Genomic DNA, 27,263 nt, shown 5'->3' on the forward strand with positions numbered 1-27,263 from the left:
AGAGACAGCTGCTAATCCTCACCCTCCACGGGCCTGCCCCCTCCTGGACTTTTTCCCGGTGTGCGGTTTGCCCTCTTTCCCCTGACCCCCGTCAATAAACACAGAATGCTCCTTTCCTCCCCTGGAAGCAGCCAAACTACCAGGAACACGACAGCGGGGAGAAAGGCGGACAGAGAGCAGGGAGAGAGGATAGGCTGCTGCCCTGAGTCCCTCTCGCCTCTGGCCCAGGTGCGCCCCGCTCACCTTCGGCCAGGGGGAGTCTATCGAAAAAAAACACTTCGGGTGGGCAGGCAGGGGCTTTTCTTCCCTGGTAAAGGTAGTGCAGATCCCGATTCAGGGACAAGGAACGAGGTCAAGCACTTCTGCGAGTGTCGTTTGACAGGGCTGCGGGGCTGGGGTAGGGCAGGCCGGGGCTGCGCCCGGAGATGAGAGGTCCGCGGACCTTCCCCTGCAGAAAGTGGGGTTACAAAGAGCCAGGAGTAGGGTGGCGGAGGGAATAGGTGGGGGCGGCCGGGGGTGTGGTGTGCGCTGGGTGAACGCCGCAGGGAAGCCAGAGGCGAGGCGGAGAGGAGGTCCCGCGCTGGGAGCAGGACCAGGGAGGGCGAAAAGTCCGGCGGCGGCCCCCGTTGGGCCCGCGGAGGAGAGAGGTGCCGGCGAGGGATTCTCGCAGGCCGGCCGCAGTGGCGAGTGCCTCCCCCGGTCCCCCCAGCTCCGCGGTGGGAGCGCTCCTCGGCGGGCGGTGCCTCCCCCGCGCCCGGCTGCGCTGCAGGGCCGCCCCCTCGGGGCGGGGGTCGCCAGCCCGGGCCCGGCAGCCCTGTGCCCTCCGCGCCCTCCAGACGAGGAGGGGGCCGCGGGGCCGAGCCGGGCGCCCCGGAGCAGGCGGCGATCGCCGTCTGCTGGCTGCCGCCGTGCCTCCCTCGCCCTCGCCCCGGGTCGGGGCTGGCGAGCGCCAGCCCTCGCCGTGGCCATGCCGTGGGGAGATGGTCGTGAGAGATGCTGCCTGATCCCTCGCCAGCCCGGTCTGAAACGTGAGGCGGGGAGGGAGTGGGATCGCTTGCAGCTCCTCTGGCATTTCACCCCAAAACCCGCTAGCCCGAAGGAAATGCGAAGCGCTCCCTCGCTACCGGGGTGCCATTACCTGGGCCAAACCGAGCAAACCGGGAGGGAGCAGAAAGGGCAGGCAGAGGAGAGAGGGGGGAAACATTTTCCTGCCTCCGTGACTTGACGGCTCGGGATCACAGCTTTCAACGTGACCTGCTTGCTACCCAGTCGAGATGGAATGGTTGTAAAAAGGATGCCTGAATAAAGTCCCGATTTCTTTTCCAGCGCTAACAACTGTTCTGTGCCATCCTACAGCCCCAGTCCCAAATCAGCTACGGGCTCTCTCTGTGTTTTGTTGTCTTTTCTCAGCTTGCTGGGTAAAAGCGTATGGAGAATCTCTGGAGCTTTCGAGTAGGGGCTCACCCTGTGAACGGTACTCACACATATAATTCAAATTTCACAGCTGACCTGCTCTGAAAACCTCAATCAGCTTCTAATTGAAGGGAAAACAAAATATTGCTTCCCTACAGCAGAGCTAACGATTTAATCATTATATCAGACATTATAGCTTTTAATTAGGCTAATGCTGATACTGTATGGAAAGAGATAATTCAACACAGTTCTTGATGAATTCTGTAATTGGGTTAACGGAGGAGCAGTTGGGGGAAGAGACGTCAATATTCAAGCTGCGTCTATAGCCACCAGGTTTATGAATGAAAGGGAAGGGGGGAAAAGAAAAAGGGGGGGCGGGGGGGAGGAAAGGGCTAAAATTCCCTGACGAGTAATGTCTCCCCCCTTCGCCCAGGAGAGCCGTGCCAACCAACTGGAAGCGTGAGGAGAGTAAGGGCTGTCCTGCCGCCGCCTCGGAGCGCTCCGCTCCCGGCCGCCTCTCCCAGGCAGCCCGGACTGCTGCGACACCCGCGGGACCCGAGCGGCTCTCCCGGAGCGCCTTGGGCGGGGGGCCGTGACTCACAGGCCGCTTTCCCTCTATGCCCACCCCAGGCAGCGAGTCGCCCACTGCCACGCTGGGAGGACGCGGCAACCAGGGCCACCAGCGCCGAGACTGTCCCGCCGCGGTGCCCCTGGGCAAAGTCGGGAGCACGGCGGGGGAACGCCGAGGGTGGCACGGGACGGGGCCAAAAGGTTTCTGTAGTCCTAATGAGAGCAGGCAGTTGCCCTGCACACACACCAGGCTGCTCCCTGCCCTCGGCTGCCGGGAGCCGCCCGCCCTGCGGGGCGCGGGTGCTGGGCAGGGGGCGCGACACGGAGCACAGGGGTGTGCTCAGGGCCAGCCTGCTCCGGGCAAAATCAAAGCGGCCGGAGGGCAGGCTGCTGCTCCGTCTAGGTACTTCCATTTATTTGTGTATTTATTTTGTAATAAATAAATAAACAAACAAGATAAAAGGGCTACTGAAGCCACTTTTCTAAAGGAATTGTGCATCACCAGTCTTTCACAGTGTCAATAAATTTCCCCTTTCCGAAGAGTTTGTATATCCCAGCCTTTCTATTTTCTCTCCTCCCTTTCTAGTTTTTATTGGCTTTGAAAATAAGCTTTATATTTCCGCTGCGCCTAAAAGAAGTAGTATGGATCTCCTCGCACGTCTGATCTCCGCAGCAGCCGACGGCCGCCCCAAGGCAACAGCGGGTCCCGGCGGGCGGGCGTGCGGGGCTGTCCGGCATCGCCGAGGGACGGCGCGACGGACAGACAGCGCCCAAGCAGAGATTTTCTTTCCCCCCTTACTCTTCCTGGCAAGACATTCTGTGCGTCCCCTCGCCTTGGAACGGCCCCAGTCCTTCCCTGGTGGGACTTTCGAGTCGGTAGAAAAAACACAGAATCGTGCCTTTGCGAAGTTTTGCCAGCAGGAGCATTTTCTAAAATGTTTGTTTATGCTACGCAAAAGCTCGACTTCCAGCACCATATCGTTCCGAAAAAGGAATATCTTGTATTGTGAGCCATCCTTGTCTAATTTTGTTAGTAATTATAGTGGAATTGAACAACTCATTGATAACATTCCAATGACACAACTGTAAATAACAGGCTGAATACACCCTCTTACATTACACAAAAATTGCACCTTTCAAGTCTGTTCAGATTTTAAAATTTCTTTAAAAATTATTATTACTAAGGTACACGCCGGGAATATGTGCTGATCTGATGGCACAGCATCTCGCAGGAGATGAGGTTTTGCACTATCCAAATTTTCACAGTTTGGGGTTTCTACCTAAAAGGATAGCCAGACCATTTACTTTTTACAGTCGAGTTATCGAGCGATCCTTTAGACGAAAAGCCCCACACCAAGAAACAAAAAATCTCCCCACCAACAGAAAACCTGCCCAGCAATTTACTTTCCCCCACAAGAAAAATATTTTTCAAAGAGTTTAGTTTTGTAACTGTAAACTTGTAAAGGAAAAGGAAGAGCTGCGGGGGTGGAGAGTCTGTCGGACTAGAACGACAAGCGGAGTTATTTCGTAGTTAATCTTTAAAATTGCGCTGCTGAAATGTCAGTCATGGAAAAAGAGCTTCTCAAGCCCGAATGCGGCATCCCATTTACAGCAGGGCAACCTGGATGGTTATGTCTGTGGCGCATAGCTCAAAACACCATAAAGGTAATATTTCTGGTTTGCATCCTCGTCACTTATCCAAACTGCAAAAGCATCGTTCAGGGCAAGTCAGAATGAATTTGTGTAAAAAAAATAAACGAGGAAAGAAAAAACCCTAAATAATATAGAAGCTTCTTTCTTGCAGGCCGTCCTGTTATTGCAAATTAGATTAGCTACACAGGCTTCAATAAAAACATGACATGAGGTTCACAGGAGAGCGAAAGTATCATCCACTCCAATCTCTCCTTTCATCGAAACACCCCACACAAATTACATCTTCTCGTTTAATACACCTTTCAATGAGATTAAAACATCACTTTGACACGGTTTCAAACCTTTTCGGTCGCACATTCAGTGCTTACTTAGGAAACCAGCAAACAAGGGCAAAACTAGAAACATGTAAATAATCTCAGACCGCTGGTCTGGAAGTTAAAGGTACCCAGAGGAAATACATGATCCTCTTGCTCCATCCAGTGCAGCATTCTGGCCATGGGAAGGCGGATAGCGAACCCCAGTGAAGGGAAGAGAAAAACCCGGTTTCTTCCCTACCGAAGGGAGATCCCGGTTACTTGGTCGCTGTCGGGATCCCGTCTTTATTTGTCTTTTGGAAAAGGGGTGTTTGTCATCTATTTTTCAGCAGATCACTGACTGTTGCTTCCCAATGTCCTTAAACGGATTCCCTAGTAGTCATCATAAAGCGGGATAGTAAACAAACCGCTACTGACACCTTTAGCAAATATGTAATTTGCAGCAAATACTGGCAAACCTGAAAAAGGTGCTGGGGGGAGGGGGTGAGGGGGAGGAGGGAGGCAGGTTGTTCATAGACTGTCCTGTTCTAGGAATAGCAGCGCTTGCAAATAGCTGGGGCTGAAGTTTATCTGCACCCACAGCCTGACCCGGCCCGCAGCCGGTGCAGGGCGGCAGCCCCCGCCCCCGGCCGGACCCCTCCTCCCCGGTGGGAAGTGCAGCCCTCACGGGGATGCCTTTCTCGAGGTGGATGTGTCAATTTTTGCCACAGGGGCAGCGCAACCGGGCGGCCCACGGCGGGGAGGGGATAGTGCCATCCCCCCGGTCTGCCCCTCCATGGAGCCCAGACCAGGCGAGGACGGGGCACACTGAGACGCTGGGGCAGCCTGGCTTGGTGAGAAGAAACCGCAGTTCGGCATCTCACTGCGTGCTCGATACTGTGCGTTTGGGGACAATTTGCAACTCTCCCCGTCTCCATCCATCCATCCATTCATCCATCCATCCATCCATCCATCCATCCATCCATCCAACCAAATCCCCACCTCCCCCTTAACAAAGAGGCTTTCAAAACATAACCTTTTATAGCAGCCTGCGGAATCAATGCGATAAAACGGGGTTTTAATGGGTTAATTGACTGGAGCCGCTATCATGTTTAAACACCTGTTTCTGAAAAGAGATTCAGCCAAAACGCGTCCCCTCCCTGATCGATAGATGTACAACCTTGCTGCATTGCCTGTTGATCGACCTCAAATACAACCGTCAATTATGAGAGGGAAAATCCATTTCACCCTTTTTTTTTTTAATATCCCAATACTTTATGGCAATAGTGAGAGACTCTACAGCCACTTTGGAGCTGGGGAGGGAGGATAAGACCCTGGGTGGGATCACGCCAGACAACCTTAACCTCCGGGCTGGGACTTGGCTTCGAGAGGCTGGGCACAACCTTCCCGTCGAGAGGTCCCGGCAGCTGTCACTTTCACAGAGGATCCGGGGATCCCCTTTCCTTGGGAAGATCGAGCCGGGCTCAGCCCGGCCGCATTAGCAGTGCTGGGAGCCCATGTGAATGCTCTCTCCCAGGGGGAGAGATTAAGCAGGCATTAGTTGTAATAGCTGCGGGCTGCTCTGCCTATTGATTTCCCTTTTTTTGGCAGTATTAATACAGCCAAGCCCGCCGGTCAGTCACAGCGAAATTGATTCTTTGCCCAAGACACCTTTCACTGAATGGCACCCGCGCACCGACATGTTAATTTTGGAACGTGCAAGCGGAGCGGGCGCTGCGCGCTCGGGAGGCAGCGCCGCCGCCCCCGGCGCCCTCCCCGCCCCAGCCCTCCCGCAGCCCCCTGCCCTGCCCGGCCGCCGCTTTCCTTCCCCGCCTCAAAATCCAGCGAGGCGTCTTCCCCAGAAGGCGGAGGGGGGCAGCCCAAAACGCTGTCACACCACACCCGCACCCCCCCAAATCCGTGTCACAGCCGATAACCCAGTGACTGCAACCGGCTCTTCCCTCCTTCAAGCAAAAGTAACTTGGAAGCCCTCCCCTCGCCGGCTTCCCCTCCTCCATTCCCAAGACAGGGTGAAGACCCCCTCAAAAGTTAGAGGCACACTTACAGTTGCTCTTCCAGCTCCAGCCTCCTCCCAACATATCATCTGAAGGGGCAGCCTTATTATTATTACTTTTTTTGTTCGCTTTTTTTTTTTTTTTTTTTTTTTTTTTTTTTTCCCTCTGCTCTAGCCTAGCTCACACCTTCCTCCGACAGTGCCCGCAGGCGCAGGGCAGCGCGACACGGAGCCGGCGGTCTCTTCCTCGCCCCTCGCCCAGCCGCAGCTCCCAGGCGGCTGTGCCCGAGCCACGAGTGCCCGGCGACACACGCACACTCACCATTCGCGCTCTCTCGCTCACTCGCTCTCTCTCTCTCCCCCTCACACACACACGCGCACGCACACACATACACACCGCACAGGAGAGGGGGAGAGAGGGAGAGCGGGAGACACAGAAGAAAATGAAATTTATTATTGATAGAAAAAGACTTTAAAGACAATTTCAAGTTATTGTTTCGGTCTGGAGAGAAAAGGAGAAAAAAAAAAGAAAAGGAAAGGAGAAAAAAAAGAGAGGGGCTTTTCTCCCCACCCCAACATAATGAAACGCCTTTTGTGTGGCACCGAACAATACCAAACAAGTATTCTAATAAATAGCCACTTTTTTGTTCCGTCGCGGCAGTGAATAGAATTGAGCAGTTGGTTTGAGAGCAGCTGGAGCGCCGCGCCGAGCGGGGAGGTGGAGCCCGGAGCCTTCGTCCTCTCTCTCTTCCCTTTTTCTCACACGCACTTTCTCCTCTAACCTTGCATTTCTGCCTCTCCGCTCCCGCTGGGCCACTGTCCCCTGCCCCTTTCTCTGGGAGAGATGTTCCCCGGAAGGGAAGAGCCACCCCTAGATGCTCCTTCCCCCACCTGCGCGGATCAGCGGGGCTCCCCGCGCCTCCTCCCGACCCTCACCGAGCCTGCCCCGGGACCCTGCTGCTCCCCCCTGCCGTACCCTGACCGCCCCAGGACCCTGCTGCTCCCCCCTGCCGTACCCTGACCGCCCCGGGACCCTGCTGCTCCCCCCTGCCGTACCCTGACCGCCCCAGGACCCTGCTGCTCCCCCCTGCCGTACCCTGACCGCCCCGGGACCCTGCTGCTTCCCCCCTGCCGTACCCCGAAGGTCCCCGGCTCCCCAGGGACCCTGCTGCTCCCCCCTGCCGTACTCTGCCTCCGACAGCTCCGAGCCCGGCCATACCCTCCTTTGTTGACAATAAACTTGGATTTCACTGGGAGGCTCAGAGTCCCCCTCCGCCCTCTCGCTCCCCCTCTCCCGGCCTTCCCTCGGGATGGAGCCGGGCTTTGTCAACCTCCGCCTCTCCGCTCAGGATCGCTGCGGAGGGTCCGCTCTTCCTCCGCCCTGCACCGCTCATTGCCATCACCACCCCTTTCCTAGACAGCGCCGTTAGTTTTCTTCCTGTCTTTTTTTCCTTCCCTCCCTAAAACACTATTTTTCGGTCCCTTTCTGCCAACGTGACAACCGCTCTAGGAAAGCAAGTCGATAGAGGTTATTAAAATGGACACAAGTCAGCTAAAGATTTTCAGGTAAAGCGGAGAGTGCCCCGTTTTCCGTTCTGCTCCGGCTGTGCGGGTGTGTGCCTGCCCGTCTGTGCCGAGGATGTGCGGCGGGGAGGGAGGGACGAGGAGAACAGAGGGATGGCTTTGGCCGCCGGAGGAGCCGCCTGTAGATCCAGGCGGGTCGTGGCTGCCGGGGCTGAACCCTGCGGGGGAACCAACGGTGCCGGGGCCAGAGCCGAGAACGGACACCGCTGGCAGCGGTCCTTCCTACGGCCGGACTGTCTCCTTCTTTTATTGGGGGGTGGATCCAGTCCTCATTCAAAAAATAAACTAATAGATACCCCCACCACCCCCAACATTAACCTCCGGTTAGGTTGCCAGCCAGAGCCTTGCTCGCGTCGCAAAAGCTGCGGGCAGCACCCGGGTTTCAAATAAACCCCAGACTCCTTAGCATGCAGGGATTACCTCGACAGTTATTTTGAGGTGCTCAGTCACATACAATCATTAGAGATGCTGGAATAAAAAGCAGATTGCTTTTAAGTTTAAACCACCGTTGCCCTTTACAGACTCGTACTGACGCTCGGAGGGGGAACAGGGCAACAACGGACAGGCGTGTGTTAACGACCTGAATTAAATGTTTCATCCTCATCCGTGGGGCTAGAGGTGGGAGACATCTCGGCCAAGGCTCAGCGCTCGCCCTCTGCTAGAGCCAGTCCTTGCACGTCCTTCCAGAGCTGCCCAGAGGGACCCCTGGAGGTGAGGGCAAAAAGCGGGGAGGACCGCTGCGGGAGTACCGGGATGCCCTCGGTGTCCCCTCCCCAGAGCCCGTCCCTTTTCCCGGGGGGGTCTCGCTGTGAGCCGTGCCCGGCTGCGTACCTCTGCCTGCACGGAAAATTCCCCTCCTTTCTTTTTCCACCCCCCTCCCTCCCCTCTCTTTTAAGTGGATTTTTGCTCTCACTTCAATAACACGCCGGCTCTAATTAGCTGCAATATTAAGAAACGCTGCTAAATGACAGTTTTATCGGGTTTGTGCAGATAGGAGGAACGCGGGGACCCAGCGAAATATCCACCCAATGCGTTTGGCGCTGGATCCCCGCCAGCAGCTACCGCTCGCTCTTTTTATATGGAAAAATGGCAACATTTTGGAAAGCAGCTTTAAAACTTTGACTTATATTTTACATGCTAAATAACTGGGAGAATGGCGACAGCGTTACAGAAAGCTTCAACCCTGCAAATATTTGAATGGGGCTTTTTTGTAAAGTAGAGCAGCTGTCAGTCAGCTGGCTTTGACAGCCTGCCACAATTTTGTCATTTAATAGTGGGTGTTAGGCTAAGTGCAAAACACTCTGGCAAACAGATGTCAAACCTACATCTCATATAAATGGGGGTTGTAAAATTGAGTTTTAACCCACATATAGGGTTTTAAAAAGCGGTGCCAGTGCGTAAACTGTATACAAAATAAAGATACTGACAGTCTCCCGTGTGGGTTTGTTATTTAAAGTAGGCTTATTTAGAAATCTGACCTCCAAATTATGCTAAATCTTCCTACATTTCAAACAGTGGAATATGAGAACAGTGCTTGGGAAAGTCAAAATTAAGGACAAATATGATGGCTCGTCGAAAGGGTGTGATTGTTGTGTGTACAGAGAAATCAAAGCTCTTAATTCATTGAACTTGTCGTCACTCTTCCAAATCTGAAGAGAAGGATGGAAGGAAGGAAGGAAGGAAGGAAGGAAGGAAGGAAGGAAGGAAGGAAGGAAGGAAGGAAGGAAGGAAGGAAGGAAGGAAGGAAGGAAGGAAGGAAGGAAGGAAGGAAAAGGAAGGAAAAGGAAGGAAAAGGAAGGAAAAGGAAGGAAGGAAAAGGAAGGAAGGGTTTCAGGGACTATTTTCTACAGCGGGACCCTAGGGATTTGATTTAGAAGGCAGCAGGGGAAGTAAAGACTACAGACTTAGGAAGCAGGCAGCTGCAGAAGCACAGACTCTGTAGGGTGAACGAGGTACCATGCAGTCAGGTGGCCAAACCCACTGCAGAGGGTGGGGGGCACCCGCCCAGGACGTGGCAAAAGATTACGAGCGGTAGCAGGAAAATATTAGTCACAATTAATTTCTTTGGAAGTTACTATTAGAAACACGAGCTGCTTTTGATATCACATTTCCAAGAATCGTATCTTCACCGAGATGTGGTTTTCTCCTGTACTTTGAGGGACCTTTCTGACAAAATTCCTTTTAGCATCTATAAACTGCCTTAATTATTTACACAAAAAATTGTTCGTTACCTCAGCTGGTTAGGACAATGCAAGAAGAGTAAAGATGATAACTCATTGCACGAATGATACTACATGGATTACATAAAATTCCCCAGAATTAGTTTACACCCACATTATCGTTTTGGAAGCTAGACGTAGCTTCCTAGGCAAGTCGATATGAGGGGATTAAACGAAACATTTAATTGGAAAGAATTGTTCATATTAATAATTAACCACAGTTTAAACGTACGGTCAGCTGATTTTCTTGTCGAGTACTCACTTGCAATATTTGCACTGTCCTACCTGATATTAAATGAGTAGAGGAATGCACACAGGGTGATTATTGATCATATGCAGTTACTGCTGTTTACATTTAAATCCCATTTGATCCGAACTCTCCCCACGCTCTTCTCCAAATCCCCAAGGCTCTGCTGCTTGATTACAGCGTTTTCCTCTTTGCAGGTTTTTGTTTGTTGTTTGCGGGGGCTTTCGACACTTAGTTTGCAGAACGACAGTGAATGCCCGAGCCTGGCTAATCCTGCCGCAGGTGTTGGGAAGCTCGGGGAGAAGGGATGCCCGCAGCCCCGCGCCCTGCGGGAGGTGCCCCGCGCTGTGGGCGCCGAGCAGCGCCGTTCGCACAGCGGGGCTGTCGGAGAGGGGCTCGGAGCCTTCCCCAGCCCTTACCAGGACTCCTGGGTCGGTACAGTATACTCTGCTGCCGGGTCTCACCCGAAAGCTGCCGCTCCAGAAACCCCAGATTTTTAAAAAAAAAAATTTAAAACACCCCAGCGGTTCGCCCAGAGTGCTCCACGCTGAGGGCACTGGGGACTCCGCGGGTTCCCAGCACCGGCCCCGAGGTAAGGTCTCTTCCATGCCGTGGCAACACCAATTACAGCTTAGCATCGGATCACATCATCAAAGAAGAAATAAGGTTTTATTCTGGAATAATTGCCGCTGAGTTATTTTAAATCAATTGTGGCTGCAACTTTGATGGGCAGCGGAGCTGGCTCTGCGGCTGGTCCCTGGCTCCAGAGAGGAGCCTGGACTGTCTCTATTCAATTTCCTGATGCAGAAAAATGCCTGTAGCTGTTATCCAGCCCATTTGCCTGTAAAGAAAGGCTATGGTAGAACGTGACTCTTATTTTCAAACAAGTAAGTGACCAACAAATCTGTAAAAAAAAATATATTGACATCCTTGTTAGATATTAAAAATCTTCTCTCACTTCTTATAAATGGACATTCTGTTACCTCTAATGAGTTTGCATTTTTAACCAATATACTTATATGAGTATTTGTCTGCTTTCCATTCTAGACTCAGCTAGCTGTCTCTTTTTCAGTATTCTGCCATGAAATAGCCTCAGAAGTCAAGATATAATTGATATAGCTAAATATTTTTTCCTACATGCAGCAGTTTTATCAAGTCTTGAAATTAAGTCCAGTGACAACCTGCCTGTCCTAGAATTGCTCTGGAATACAGATCAGAACCTCTTCAACAGCAGGGTCATGAGAAATCCAGGCACTCAACTTGTATTTATTCCATTACTTCAAGTGTTAATATTAGCATACTTTCAAGGTGGAAATATCATCAAACAAATTCAAATGGTAGAGTTGGGAAATTATTAAAGCTACATTGGAAATGTAAAAAAGATATTCCAATTTTAGTGTTTAAGGATTAAATGGGGTTTGTGCTGTAGACAGGAAAAACAAAGTTCACCAAAATTGTGTCTCCCATGGGCTTGGTTTCTGTGATTGCTGTGGAATGATGCCTGATCCATACTGGAGTGAAATCAGAGGGAAGCTACGACTTCTGTACAATGCAAGCTATAAAAATCAACAGAAGAAATCTAATTGTTTGTTTGTGTTGCTTCTCTCATTGAATTTTAGAGCAGCAGACAGTAATGGAATTGTTTTCTCAGTGTGATTTTTGTTTTAATGGGAGTTGGAGGTGGCTAGGTCTTAGATTTGTTTCCCCTTTCAATAGGGTCTGAAGTTGAAACCACACCATTCAAGTGCAGAATGTTTTCCACACTTTTTCCAAGACCAAAGTGCAAAACAGTTTTTCAAGTGGCTTATGAGTAGAAAGTATGGAATGAAGATTAGGTTATCCCAGTGCAATGCAATCCAGTCATCTGATGAAATCACCAAAGTTGAAGGTAGTGCTTTAAACGCTTGCCATCAGGCTTAGTTTCAAAGAGACTGAGTCAACCTAACACTCCTCATTGAAGAATGAAGTGCTTAGAGTATCATCATTTTCATGAACCCACCAGAACATGGCTTTAAGAAATCAGTTTCATTCTGAGTATCCAAGCACAGGTAGCAAACGATCAAATTTTTATGGCAATGGCAGAAATGGTTGCACATATTTTGTGTATATTTAACACCATATATTTGTATCTCCTGGGGAAGGTGACAGAATATTTTCCATTTGATGCCCCAGCAGTATATTCAAAATGAGGGCATATATTTTCTTCTGTTTAAGTTGTAGATGTTCTGGTGCTGGAGAATCATTGGGATGAGTAGATCACAGTGAGGCATAGCTTGTTGAGACAGTGACTGCTATGAAACTATTCAAACATTTCAGCTCCTTTTCCAGTGAGGATGATTCAGTTTCACTGCTTTACCAGGACTGTCCCTGGGTCCCCCAGGGGGTTAGATTGTTTTTCAGTTACATTAGGTCCAGCTGTGCTGTCAGTTTGCAATCTTATGTTCCTCCAGTGTCCCAATGCTCTGATTGTTGCTACTGCAGAAATCCTGGGCTTTTGGCTAGGATGGACATCTCATATATTTTGTGGAAAAACATGGAGAAAGAAGAGAGGATGGTTTTCTCCAGAGCTCTCTTCTCAAAGGTAAAATATGGTTATGAGCCAATCTGAGCTGGGAGTCATGGACTCAGACCCTGCTTCAGCTCTCAAAAGTTGTTCACATGCATTGAAACAGTGCAATCAACTGGCTATTAATAACAATTAAGAAACAGCCTGAGGTCCCTGGTAAGTCCTTTAGATTCCAGCATTTGTAGGGCTCCAGGATTTTTAGACACAAAATTGCCACTGAAATGAACATAAGCTCTGCATATAAACCTTGATGTATATATCCTTGAGCTGAAGATGTGAGATACCTGACTTAATCTCCCCAAGCCTTCACTAACCACAGATACACTGACTACTTAGCTCACACAAACACCACAGGAGAATTATGAGAACAAACTTGCTAATACTTTTAAAGAGACATAAAGAGGTAACAAACGTCCTCAGGATTATCATTACTATTTATCACCATGACACTCACTGGCTGGGGAAGCAGGAGATAATGTTTAGAAAAATCTGAGGAATATTGTCTTGTTTGAAAATATCTCTGCTACTAATGTGATGACTGTCAAGTGGAGTTGTGGTTGCTGGGAATTCACACACTGATTTTATGGAGAGATAAAAGAGTGGAGTTTATATGGAATAAACCCCTTTTGAATAAAACAATCTGCATAAATGCTTTAAGAAAGCCTATAATTATGATAAAAATGTTGCTCAGAGTTAAAATTATGAAGCAATCAAAATTTATAAACAGTCTCTCATCGACTTTTAATCATACTTTCTCATATACAAACTGTAGAAAATATATAGTAGCAATATATAACAATACATATTTTATTTTTGGCAATTTATGGTGCCATGCCATTCTCTTTAATCAGACAAAATTTGCCTTTGTCTAAAAGCTCTACAGTACTATCCTTAAATGTCAAAAAAAACCACATAAACTCCTCTAGTTTTATATACACTTATCTGGGGTTTTATCCTGCTGGCAGTTAAACACAGAGGTGTTGTGCCCTGTTTGGGCTAGATCCAAAACTTTCTTTGGTCATATTCCCACAAAGAACCTCTGGATCAGGGCCTCCACTCTCACTGCCTGCTATGAAGATGCTCACTCAGTGTAACACAGAATCCTACCCATACCTACCCTGAAACTCTCTTCTAGACATTGCTCTTCATTTGTAATTCATTAAGAAGAATGCTCAAATTATATGCATCATGTAGGACTTGGATGGCAAGAGATATTCAAAAGAAGGAATATTTGTAATGGGAACCCTGCCAACTGGAATGGTAGCCTACCATATTTATAAGCTCCATTGTTTCCCTTGAGCTGAACTAGCTAAACACATTTGGGATGCATCCTGATAGTAAGATGTCTCCCTAGGCAAGTCGCAAAATTAACTGTAAAATTCATTATGAAAAATATTATCACAAATGTCATCAGATAGGTCATTATAATGAAATATTTGGTCCAATAAATGTGTATTTTTAATGCAGTATTACTAGATTCTTTTCTGGAACAGAATAGCATGCAGAGCATTCCATCTGAATTCCTTATGAAAATGAGATCTATTGAATCGACTGGCACAGGTCTTATTGATAGGTTAACTGTTTGATTTCCCTTAATTACCAGAGTGAACAGCTTTTTCCGCTAAAACATTGATTCAACTGCTGCTTTCAGCTAGACATAATAATAATAATAATAATAATAATAATAATAATAATAATAAACAATTGCCCCTAGTTTCACAGGGTTTACTCCTTCCAAACAGAGTGTGAAATCATGTCCATAAATACACACTTTCAATCTTTTCAAGGAGTGACACCCTTCCAGGACTTCCTAATTATTTCATTTGTCTTCAGGTCCTTATGAGCTTATTCTCCTTTCACTGTCCAACAGCCTGAAGCAAAAGTTGCCAAGTGGTGAGGAGAAGGAGTGGAGAAATCTCCTTCCACAGTCTGTGGGGCAAGACTAAGGGGTGTCCATCCTTCTGGTCTGTGGAGCGATATGAATACTTTGTGGCTTTTTCAAAGAAATCACCCTGTATCTTATATGAATTCTACATGCTTGAAGAGGAATGGTTTTTGGCTTGGGAAAGTGAAACCTCAGCTTGATCCTCAGCTAGATGGTTTAGATGGCAGTTTTTGATGGACAGAGAAGCTTCATGCATGCAGCTGATGTGCATTCTCTGATAGCGTTTGACTGTCCAGCAGTGGCATTCTTGGATGTGCTTGCCATGCTTCTGCCCATGCCCCAAATCTAAGCACAGTGCAACTTCTTTTTCAGCCAAAGCCCCCCCCCAATTTTCCCTTTGGGACTTTGTGGTTTTGGGAGACAGAGGCAGATCTTTCTATTTCTTATTTTTACAGCCCAGTTTTCTGAGCCTGGCCCTATTAGGGGTTTAACTACAGAAGGATGGGTAGAAGTTATTTTCTGTGATTAATATGACACTTCATTTAAAAGACTTATTTACTATGAAATCTCTACATTTAGCAGTCTATAATCACTAAATACAAACATCAACTCTCACTTTGTGTCTGTATGTGGGCCTAAAAATGTGGTTCTGTTTCCAGCTGAGAGAGATGAATGTTGTGAGTGCTCTGTGTAGGATGCAGGGCAAAAATACTACAACAAAACCTAAACAAACCTAAAGCATGAAACCAAACATTTTGTACACTTACACTAAAATTATATTGAAAATTGGGAGCATGAACTACAAAACTAGGCTTCTTTCTGTTTTACAAACTACAACGTCTGTTAAGAAAAACTACAGCATAATTGCAAATTCAAATTTCCTGCCTATTCTTCCATCAACATTTGTGTTTTTCTCTTATCATCTCCCACATGTAAATGGAGCAGCTTCCTAACCCTCTTGTTATATATCACATTCAATGTAACAGTTTAGCAAATTCTCCAATTGTGTTGGTGTTTGCTTTCACAGACATGGAAAGCAATTTGATGTGTCCTTTTAATGAGTCATTTTCATGCAAGGAGAAAAACAGTGGTTGGGGAAGTTCCTAAAGCGTGCTGCTCATTGACTTTTAAGATTCCCTTTTGAATCTTTGCTGCTTAAAACCCATATTGTTTTGTCAGAAATGTTATTGAGACCATCTTTTCTTCTAACTCGTAAGTTTGAAGAATTCCATCTTCCTTTTACTCCTTTGCAAAGGCTGCAATTTTGTCACTGAATTGACTTTGCCACAAAACAGTGAAGTGAAATTCAAGTTTTAGTTTAAAAAGTTTGTAACACTTGGGTTGCTAATGGTAACTATCAAAATGTTAGAAGGATGCAAAATCATCTGTTCATGATAGTGCAAGGGAAGTGCAGATGGAAGTCTAGTAGGGCAGAGGTTCTCTTCATCTGTAGCAGGCGTTGGCTCAAAACTATAATGGTGACAATATAAATGTAATTTTATAAGCTGTGCTCCTGTGCTGATCATTTCAGTGGAGTTTCTAAGGAGCACACAAACCTACTTATATAGCTTGAATTCTGAATTGGACAAAGGGTGGCTTGAGGCAAAAACTAATTGCAATGGATAGTTTCTTTAGGGAACAAGGAATTTGGGACCCAACAGAACAACCATGAGAAGAACAGATGACCCAGACCTCCTACACAGGTCATTGAAGCAACTACAGTGATCATGATAACCCTACTTATGGTCCCATGTTTCACTTAACTGACAAGATGGACAGATGGCACATACTGAGTTTTCAAGCATTAATAAAGCAGGGCCTGAAACTGTGGCTACAGTGGGCCACATGAGCTGTGTCACACTGAAGAATGAAGGGCTGTCCTTTGCTGGGTGAGACAACTCAGACACAGCCTAGCTCCATGATAGGGGTAGACTGAGGTACACACCATCCAATCCCCACGTTGGCCTTCTTTTCAGATGTGCCAGCAAAGAGCTGTGGCATGTATGGCAGTGAGTGCCCTCACTTAAAGCACTGAGATTCATGGCTTTTGGGCATCCTACAAACTCCCACAACAAAGGATACAGCTCCAGTCACATGAGGAGGTGGGAGAATGTGCCACAAAAATGCATTAAGGAAGGTTATCCCTGTAGCATGTTGCATTCCCACATGTATGTGGCATTTAGCAGAGGCTGCAGTCAGTGAGTGTGTGCAAGGGATGAACTTTTGGTTGTGTTGTCCAGGCAGCAGGGGCGTGCCCTGGGGCACTGGGGAAAGAGTTAGAGGACACAGACTGCCAGACCAACTCATCTGGATTACAGCTCCCTCTCTGGGGCAAGCTGTTGGGTCACAGGAATAGGCTGCAGGATTGAATGAATGTTTTTCTGGATCTTGCTTGCTGGACACATGCCAAGCATACATACATACAGTTGCATACATGGGTGAAACTTGTGACTAGAACTCAGTCTTGCAAAAGTAAATTTTGCTGGAATAAGGGACCATTAGAAAGTAAATTCTCTAGGATTTGTGTGAGCCCATTTAAAAGCAAAATCATAGGTCATTATTTTTCTTTTAAACTAAAGGAGAACCCTCTAAAAGCAAGAATTGACCATAATTTTGTTAAAACGTAGGAGAAATTGGTAGCTGAAGCTACTAGTGAACAGAATTTATAGCATGCAGATGCTGTAATTTGTGTTCAATATATTTTCCAAACTACACAAATAAAATGGCAATTATTTATTAGAAATCCTACTTCAGTGCAAAAGTTCAGACTTTCTTTTTGGGCACAATGACACTGGCTGTACTTAAGAGTCTGTATATCAGAGTGATATAGGTCATCACGAAATTGTAAGTCTTACCGAAGAGTGAAACCACTGCATACAAGCTGAACTACCTAACCCAGCCATGAATTGTCTAAACAAAATAATTTGGTACTAGGTGTTTTCCACATTTTAATTAGCAACTGCAGACGGCTGTTGCATAATCATATTTAATGTCTGTGCTTGATACCCCCCAAATAGCTCAGTGACTGAATTCATTCCTTAGTGTGGCTAAATGCATCAGCTAAAAGAAAACCACTAACACCAAGATTCACTTTCAGACATAAATCTAATGCAAGCATGTCTTCTTCTCTGGCTTAACAGAGAAAAAGCTCCTTCAGTCTATAGTCTGTTGGTTGCAAAGATGCCCCAAGGTATTTTGTATAAATGCATATTGATGTCTTCCACAAATTTTTCCTCCCCAGCAGAGTTTCTTTTTGCAACAGGGATCACAGTGTGCCCATTAGATAATCGCCACCCTAAATGACATGCAGCCTAACCATGCAATTGATCACAGTAAATCCAAGATTCAGGAATTCTCTGAACAGCTGTCTGCAGCTAACCCTTTCTGTGCAAAGGGCTGCCTTGGCCAGGTTTCCCCTGGAGGCAGGTTTGTGGGAGGGGAAGGGAGGGCAGGTGTGGAGTGTGCAGTGTGTGTGGAAGGCAGGTGTGTCTCAGTTTTGGGCACAAGGTGCAGCCAGGGCTGTGCTCCTGCTCCCCATTGCTGCTGCCTCAACTGCTGTCTGCCACAAAGCAACCAGCTCCCAGTCCTGCTAATTATGGTGACTAACAAGCTACTCACATACCTGTGTGCAACACAAATCACATTAATTAAATTCTCATCATTAAAGATTTTTGGAGTCACAAACAGTGACAGCTCTACCCTGCCTAACCCACTGGGACCCTTTTTTTTCCTGTGCTTTCCCCCCCACGCCCTCCACACAATCCTGCTGTTTTAATTGAGGTTATGAGAAACAAGAGACAGCATTGGCATCTCACTGCTGCTTTCTTATTTGAGTCCTAATGTTCAATGGGTATTTTGTTTAGTGTTCATATAAAAGGGTAGAACTTTAAGTGTTTGCTTTGCAACATTGGGATTTATATTTTAAGATGCTTAACTGTTTCTTCACATGAGAAAAACAACTTGCCATTTGCTCAACGGGGGCATAAACATTGGTAGAAAATTTACCTGCATTTACTTAGACAAATAAAAATTTACATAAAAATAACTTTTACATGTTTCAAAATGTAGAAACAAATATGATATAAAATTCTAAGTGATTAAACAAGATTTTAATGATTTTATTATTTCAGCTCAATTCGTCTCTTAAAAAAAAACAAATGCAAAACTACCATAAAGAAAACTAATTATGTTTTATCTTATCTCTCCCAGAATATATTTTATTATAAAAGCCTAAAACATCTGTTGTGCAGCTTTCTGTGCATTTAATAACTATTTTTAAATTTTTAAAAGGGACGTACATATTTCTGTTTATTGAAATATTTATTGGATGATAGAATGTACAGATCTCAGTGACATGATACATATGATTTTAAAAGAAAGTGGCTTGCATTGGGTTTGTCTTAAAACCAAAGGGCTGCTTTCTGTAGCCAGCATAAAGTTACAAAAAAACACACTGGCATTGTTCAGGAACAACAAGGGACAATATTCTATCTCTTGTCAGTGGTGGAAGAACAAATATATAATTTCATGTTTTATTTTTATAAGGAAGTCTGTTTTGTGAATGGCTTAGTAATAAAAGGAAGCATCAACATAAATTTGTATCAACATTCACATTGTTTGCTGAGCCAAGACCACGAACAAACTCACCAAAGCTTTTATGTTGCTAATTTATAAATTAAGGAAAGCCTACTTCTTTCTGAAGGTCAGCAATGAAAACTGCTACACATGTGATCAATTAACTGAAATTCCAAGAAGACCAAGAAGTATTCTTCATGTCCTTCATGTCCTCAAGGCGTCACCTCTGCATTAAATACCACCCCTGGCTCTACCTGTAAAGTGATTTGTCCAGGGGGCAAACAAACACACAAGCCCAAATAAATGTTTGTGGACAGGAACTGAGATGGACATCTCAGAAGAAATTAGTATTAGTATTTTTCAAATCCTAAAATGTCTTTTATGGTCCTGATTTGTCAGTCTTTTTTTTTCCTTAGAGCTGCTGCTGAATGCAAAAGAGAGTTCAATTGGAGAAAATGATGGCATGAGTGGATGAAGTGGAATATACTAGAATACTCTAGAATTAAGTTAATGTTCTCTTGAGAAGGTGAAAGCCAATACTAGAGATAGAGTAATATACTATTGGTCCATGAGAAGATTCTAAGATGATTTTTGTTTGTTTTATTTTTATGCACTTCTCTTTTGGTGCTTTATTTCAGGCAAAGTCCATGAAGAAATTTATAAAGATTCCCCTCATTCCATCTTATGTCCAACAAACACCAGACAAAAATACAACAGCATGCAAGGATACTAGATTAATTACGGGGAACACTGTGCTTGTTCATGATTTTCATGGCATTTATTTAAAGACAGAAATAAATGAAATAAATGAAAAGGATCTTTGCATTTTATTTATCTAAAGCCTCGTGATAACAAAAGTTTGTGATTCCTTTGAGCAACCAGAAGTGGCTGGTATCCAGTACTGAAAAAGGAATCTTATCCAAAATAAGGTAATTCTTAACCTCCATTTCTACTTCCATTTCTCTCTACACTCCCAGAGAGAGTTTATGTGCTAAGCTCTGGTCCCCAAAGTGAATCCAGGTATTTCCTAAAGACATGAGAGTACACAGAGAATCTTAGGAATTGAGAAACCCTCAAACTCCATGCCTTTTTTTTTTTTTTTTCTGTTGCCTTGGCTTGGAAAAAAAAAAAAGCTAAGCAGTTATCTTATGAAAATCGATTGCATATCTTAGACAACTCAGAAAGTAAAAACACAGTTCAAGTAATTAATGGAATAAGTTAAATTATGTTTGTTTTGGTTGTACTCAGTAAATCTCACTTATACAAACGTGTTTTAAAGTTAATTATCTACTATAATTCTAATCTAAATATATTAAAGGAGCTTCTTTATCATTCTCAGTCTCCTGTGAAGTCATTTGAGTGTCAAAGTGATTGAACTCTAGCATTAAACTGTTGACATTAAAATAGGGTGCAATAAAGAGATCCAGCTAGAAGGTCAGTGAAGAGAAAAGGACTGTGCTCAACTTAAAAGTAGCATGGCAAGCAACACTAGGAAGTGAAATAGCTGCCAGAGAATGGACATATGGGTGACCTGCATTGAACAAAATGAAAAATGACATTCCATTTTCTTATTTTCAGGTAATTGAAGTTTCAGATGGTTCTATGATTGACAATTCATATAGAAAAATGGAGTGAGATGTACATTGCCAGAAGCCTGTGTTCTCAAAGTCTGTACCAGGGTGGTCATCTGAACACCCTCTAAAGTCAGTGGAAACCTAAGTGGTTTCTTACAAAAGTACTTGTCTAAAATATAGTTTTCTAGAACTACATGTATTTATCTTCACTGGAAATGAAGAAATACTGGAGGTAACAAGCTCAGATACGAACATCTAAAACTAGAAGACAGAAATCCTACCAAAGGCATGTCTGATGCTGGAAAACCATTAGTAGTGTAGGTAGGACAAAGGAAGATTAGGGAGTAAAATAGCCTTGGACATCTACCAACTGCTGCCACACCAGATCTTCAGCAGGGAACTTCATGGCTGTGCTGTGGCATTACATAAACTTAGCAATTGTGCCAGTGCTTGGTTTTATAGAATATATACAAACTATATACTGTGGTTCTGAAGTTAGAAAGAAGACCCTTGTTTCATGACTTTGTTTCTAGATCAAACTTTTTGTATGAAGTACTAAATTGGCAGTTTGCATCAAAGTAGACTTGAAAGGAGAAATCCTCAGGAAGCAATATATGCTCTTATACTGCTTAGTGATGCATGAAGCAGTTGGAGTAGGACCACGAATCTTTAGTTCTAAGCAGCCTTGGTCTTGCTTTTATCATTGACTCAAAAATATTTGCTGAGATGAAGCCATTGTCTGTAGATAGGGCAGGTCATAGACTTCCTTGAAGACAAATCTACTCCACAGACTTCCAGACACCTTTAGCTGCTTTCAAGTTAGGCTTTTTAGGTGTTTATTTAGAAGTTTATGTCCTGCTGATTTTATTGCACTTCTTTTGATCTGGGGAATGCATTGTAGTACTGTGCTTTGTAATCTGCATTATTACCAAAATAATTTTCCACTGTAATTTTCAGCTCTTTGGATATTTGAAACGTTAATGCTTGGCACTCACAATTCACCCTTGGGCACCAGCCTGCTTTCCCAGGCCATGGCCATGAGCAAACAGGTAGCTGAAAGTGCAAGGGTTCAGATAAATATTCACGTATTTATACTGTGATAATGAAATTGAAAAGGCTCTTTCACAAGTACAAAATAGAAGGTTAGGCATCTTTTCAGCTGAACAACATATTCTCCTCCCTTCAGCATCTTGTTCCCCATCAAACCACCAACATGCACAAAGACTTCTTCTCCACTGTGCAGTAAAACTCAATTCTTACCTGTTTTCTATCAATTCTCTGGTGCTATCTTGAGCAAGAATACTTCTTATTCTTTATTTTCTCTAGTGAACAAATGCTCTACAAATGTCACAATTTCATATGCTGGCAGTTGTGTCAGTTTATGTAGGTAAAGTTCCCGCTTCTACTTAAGCACATAGAATCTGGCATATGTCTCATCTGTGTTATGGTGTCTTAATTATATGTCATTGTAGAAAATACCTAAGAATTGCAGCCCAGCTTTTGATTATTTGCTTCACCTAGCTTGTTTACTAACTCAGTTAATTTATTACCTTTATCATATACTAATGCTGTGGCACGATCAAATGTCACAGAATGGCCATAATGTTGTTGGAAAAATTTAACTGGATTGGGAAAATACTGTTGATACAGGCATTGAAATTCTTCCAATCAAGTCTAAGAAATTTGAACTGATTTGACAGTCTCTTTGGGCCAAAGGAGCTTTTAAAAAGTCTTCAGTGTAAAAACTACTGGTTCACATCTCTTCTTGATATACTGAATTTACTCCTTAATTTACCTAATCTTTACACTCTAGGCATTTATTCCCACATGGTCTAAAAGTCTTGGCATTGTAAATAGTCCCTGAAAGGTCAGCAAGGGTTTTGCATGATGCTTGTAAAACCAGGGCTCTCAATTTGCTGATCCTGAAGATCCCTTTTTTCTCCATGGTGAAAGAGGATCATAGGCATACACAAGAAACAAGCCCACTTTAAAGGACAGCGAAAAGAAATTAAGCATACTTCTATTTTAAAATGGACTTTCCAAGAAAGAGTCCTGCTAGAGATGAGTTCTTAAAATAGAGATTTTAGTTGAAATATCAGTACTTCTGTGACTATGTGGGCTATGGATCTCAGTTAATGTCTAGATTTACAGACAGAGCAGGTATCTGTGCTCTTAGATATAGATAGGTGCTAATGACAGAGATGAATTCAGGGATCTAGGAGTTATGCTTATATTATCATACACTGATTCTGCAGGCCTTCAGGCATTTTTTTCGGACAGATCTCTGCAAAGGACCATATAATGGGATGATAAGGACAGATGTCAAAATCCTCACTTAAAGAGTGAATGTGGTAGAAAAAACCCAGAGCTATATTGTAAGGCATATGGACTTCTCTTTAAAGAGAACACCTGTACATCAAAGTTAGATTTCTGCCTTACAAAAATGAAACCAGATTAGTGGCTTGGAAGACTAAGTACTATGTGTGGTTACTTGAACAAGGAGTGGGAAGAAACAGGTGCTGAGAAGTTCTGAGGCTCTATTAAGACATCTGTTTGACATTCAAAGTTAGCAGCATTTTTCAGAAGGGGTAACACCCAAGGATAAAAGCTGTAACAATTACAGACAGACTGAGGAATACAAAAGTAACCCTCTAAAGCTCATACAACAACTAAAGAGCATGTGATGAGGATAAGATTATAGGGGGAAGGTTGTTAAAAATAAGAATACCAAATAAAAATGCTAAATAAACATAAATTCATGTAAATGTCCATGCACCATTACAGGAGGCCTAAAATCAAAAACCAATTTGCCAGGCATTGGAGAACCTATATAATCTGTACTGCATGATGGTGTCACAAAACAATGGGACATTGTCTGTCACACACGTAGCCATATGGAGAGAACAGACTGTGACAGAAGTGGTGTGGGATTGAACTTGGACCTGGAAAAAAACCCATAGATTACATTAACCCAAACTTTCTGAATAGCAAAGATCATATGTCAGATCTTGCCTCAGTACAGACCTCTGCTTTCAGAACCACTGTGTGGAAGCCAGCCAGAGAAAGACTTTGGATTAAATCCTGCAATGAGCACATGACTGGCTTTAGGATTTTACTGCCTTTACAAGGATCCTGAGGCTGCTTTCATAACCCTAGGTGCTCTCTGGCTTCTGAAGCTGCAAGAGCAGCCCTTGTTGCAGTAGGAGCAGGCTCTCTGTTGTTGGCAGCATCCTCCCTGCCTGAGTGCATCCAGCCAGGCACAGCCCAGGATGTCCAGTTCCAGAGTAGTTTAGGAGAGAGTGAGAAGAGACATTGAATTTTATGGGACTGGGAGAGCAAAGCTTATTCACAGAGATGCCAGAGGCTATGACACCTAAGTACATAAAGAAAGCAGCAGAAAGCAACCGTAGTGTTTAGTGGCAACAGTGACAGCATCATAATAGAGATGAAAGCACAGTCTGAATTAGCACACACGCTACTAAATTACTGATAACTTCAGTCTACCTTTTTGGAATAGCTATTCTAAGAGAGAGAAAGTCTCTTTGATTTGATCCTAGCAGTTAAAATGTAAATTTTTCAACTCTCTGCACAGAAGGTGATATGTTAGCTACTGTGTAGGAAATAGGAAGCAAGACCTGCTAAATGAAATGTTTAATTCACATAACACATAACACACAGGCACAAAAAAAAAACAAAAACAATCAGAAGGGAAGTTGCCAGAATTTGTAGGCTAAATCATCCCTACCAGTATGAAAGAGATCTCAGATGAGGGGAAAGCTGTGGGAGAAGTTCCCTATTTAGAATTGTGTTCAGCTGGTGCCTTTGCTGTTTCTCTGACATTTCCGGCAAGGCTGGTAGATTTAACTCGGTGTTATTAATGTAAATAATTATTCGAAGTCACATTTAAATTAGATACTACAGGAAGGAAGATATTAGCCCTAGATTTTCACCCTCGTGGTCTTGTAGGTTTTCAAAGGTAACATCGAAGGAGGTGGTTTAAGGTAAATCAAAGAGAGGGTCTGTGTTTTCTTTATCTGTAACAAGAACTATGTTATAGATTACATAAGTACATTCTTGCTTCTTCCCTAGTATTTCCTCTCCACTCAGTGCTACTTATTTTTGGACTAAAGTCAACTAATGCAGTGAAATGAGCAGGGAAATACCCTTGCCATGGCTCTTGAACTGATCAGCAAAAAAAGACACTTCAAGAATTGGAATGGTTTTGGGGAAAATACAGTCAGTCTAAATGTTACAAAGACATATATCATCCTAGGAAAATTTGTTGAAAGCACAGCTCCTAAATCCAAAAGGCATTAGAGATGAAAAAGCCTCAAACTTTGTGCTCCGACTGTAGTAAAAGTGTTGGTACATGGCAGACTACCTGCAGGGAGAGGTAGCTGTGTTGCAAACTGCCCCACCAGAAGCTTTCCTGGGCCAATTAAGTTGTGTATAATTTACTCTGGATCATTATGGTTATGAAGAATAGAGATAAATGTGGAGACCATCAGAGAACTCATGTTATGTGACCTTTATCGGATTTTCACTAACATATTAACATCCCCTTAGAATTAAAAAGGTGAAAAACTGCACAGAGAGATATAAAGGCTGGTGAGTCATTTCTGTGACATTATTACTGAAACCTTTTCCAAACAAAAATGGCAAATGTTGGCACTGTCTCTGCTAGTTTGCTGAAACTGCTTAACCCAAAGTTAATACAGTCTCCATCATCAGCTACCATTTCCCCTGCAATTGTTATTGCTTCTATTTAGAAAAACTAAAAAAATCCCTACACAGCCATATTTTTCCTTCAGCTCCACTGGTGGAAAGACAGGTCATTTAGGCTACAGGTGAGGACTGAAGACATCTGATTTTTTTTTAGAAAAATCTTTTGTTTGGGACAGGATCTAATTATGTATATTCTGGACTACAGTAAAAAAATATTGTTCCTCCACTCAAATTTCTAAGAGGTATATCTCAGAAAAAAAAATGAAAATAATCTATAGTGGCCGAGTTTTGATTTTGCTGTCATTACTATTACAATGACAACATGAGGCCCCAGACCTAAATAAGACCTTTTGGAAATATATAAGAAGATGCACTACTTGCCACCAAAGATCTTATAGTCTCAGAATTACCTATAGGGCTCAAATCTGCAATACAGAGATCCCTTTGAAATATTTGCACTTGAAGAAACCTTTAGCTAAAAGTCCCTCTACCAGTTTAAACTCCCATAGCAATTAATTTCTTCCTCTTGTGTGAACAACCTTTCTTTCAGAAGCACATTAATAAGAAGAAGTGTGTTTCTGATAGATCATTAAATACTGAAAATAAGTAAGATAGAACTTGAAAGGGGATTTCTGGGATTTTTCACTACAGATCCTTCCACAAGCTACACCAGCAGTAGAGCAGTGTTGCATATCTTGTCACTACCTTTATAAGACTTCTCTTTTTTTTAGGAGTGCCACTGTTTGGAATAAGGAAAATATTCTCAGGTGAAAAAAATCCCAACATGATGAATGCATTTTGTATTTTGAAACAGCACATGGCTTTGATGGAGAAGATGCATTTAATGATGTTAAAGAAGGTAGAACTGCTGACTGACGTAACATTTCAGGACTGATTATTCAGCATATCTTTCCAATGGGGTCGGTTCTTTGTGTGCCGGTTTTGTGAAAGAGGGAAAGCTTTGCTGTACACAAATTTCCTGGGGCAAAGGAAAGGTTTAAAATCTCCCATGCTTCACCCTGAAAGGTTGGTGCTAGATAGCAGTCTTGGCACTTACACTGCATTTAGACAAATCGATTGTATCTTTCTCCAAAGGGGTACACCATTCTGAGGTGCACACCATTCTGAGGAAAACACAAAGGAAACCAGCAGCAACAAATGGAAAAACAGAGGAAAAAAAATTATATTCCTTGATTTGGGAATACTAAATTCAACCAAGAGGTTTATCTGGGGAGCATTATCATTCTAGGCTCACATTGTAATCAACAGAGAAGAACAGGCACTTCCAGGATGTGATTTGAATGAAGAATGGTCTCACTTTTCCTTCATCAATTTCCTTTCTCTCTCAACTACATTTGCAGAAGGCCTTGAACAGCTCTGCTCCTAACTAGGCAAGTCTGCTGCTAGTCTTATGATTGGGTGTGAGAAAGTCAGGAAGTATGTTCACATGTTTTTGGTGCTTAGTACAAATTCAGGCAGAATTAAACACTACAGTCTCTACAGTCTACAACCATGTCTACTTGACTGTATGAGTGCCTGTATTACAAATTAACAGTAAAGAATACTTAAGCAGTAGTGACAGCTGGGTCCAAGCCTCAGGACTCTCTCACGCTGCCCTCACCAATGGGCTGAAAAATCAAGTTCCCTCTTACCTATTCTTCCTGCGCTCCATAGCCTCACACAGTGAGCAGAATGAAGAACTTCTCTAGCCTGACGGATAGGATAAACTCCGAGGAAAAAGGAATTGTGGTTCAAACCCCTTCAGTCCGAGAAAGGCTTAAAATCCATGTTTTCCACTTCTTGTAAGAGTGTTCAAACAATGAAGTTATTCTGAAGTGGTTGCTGCCTCTTCCTCCTCCATCATTAGCTGCTTGCTCTCAAGAGACGACTCAGTGCTCTGGATTTCAAGTGGATGAAGGTGATTGAGGTTCAACACTTGTTCAGA

This window comes from Oenanthe melanoleuca, chromosome 1, assembly GCF_029582105.1.
Source record: "Oenanthe melanoleuca isolate GR-GAL-2019-014 chromosome 1, OMel1.0, whole genome shotgun sequence".
Lineage (NCBI taxonomy): Eukaryota > Metazoa > Chordata > Aves > Passeriformes > Muscicapidae > Oenanthe > Oenanthe melanoleuca.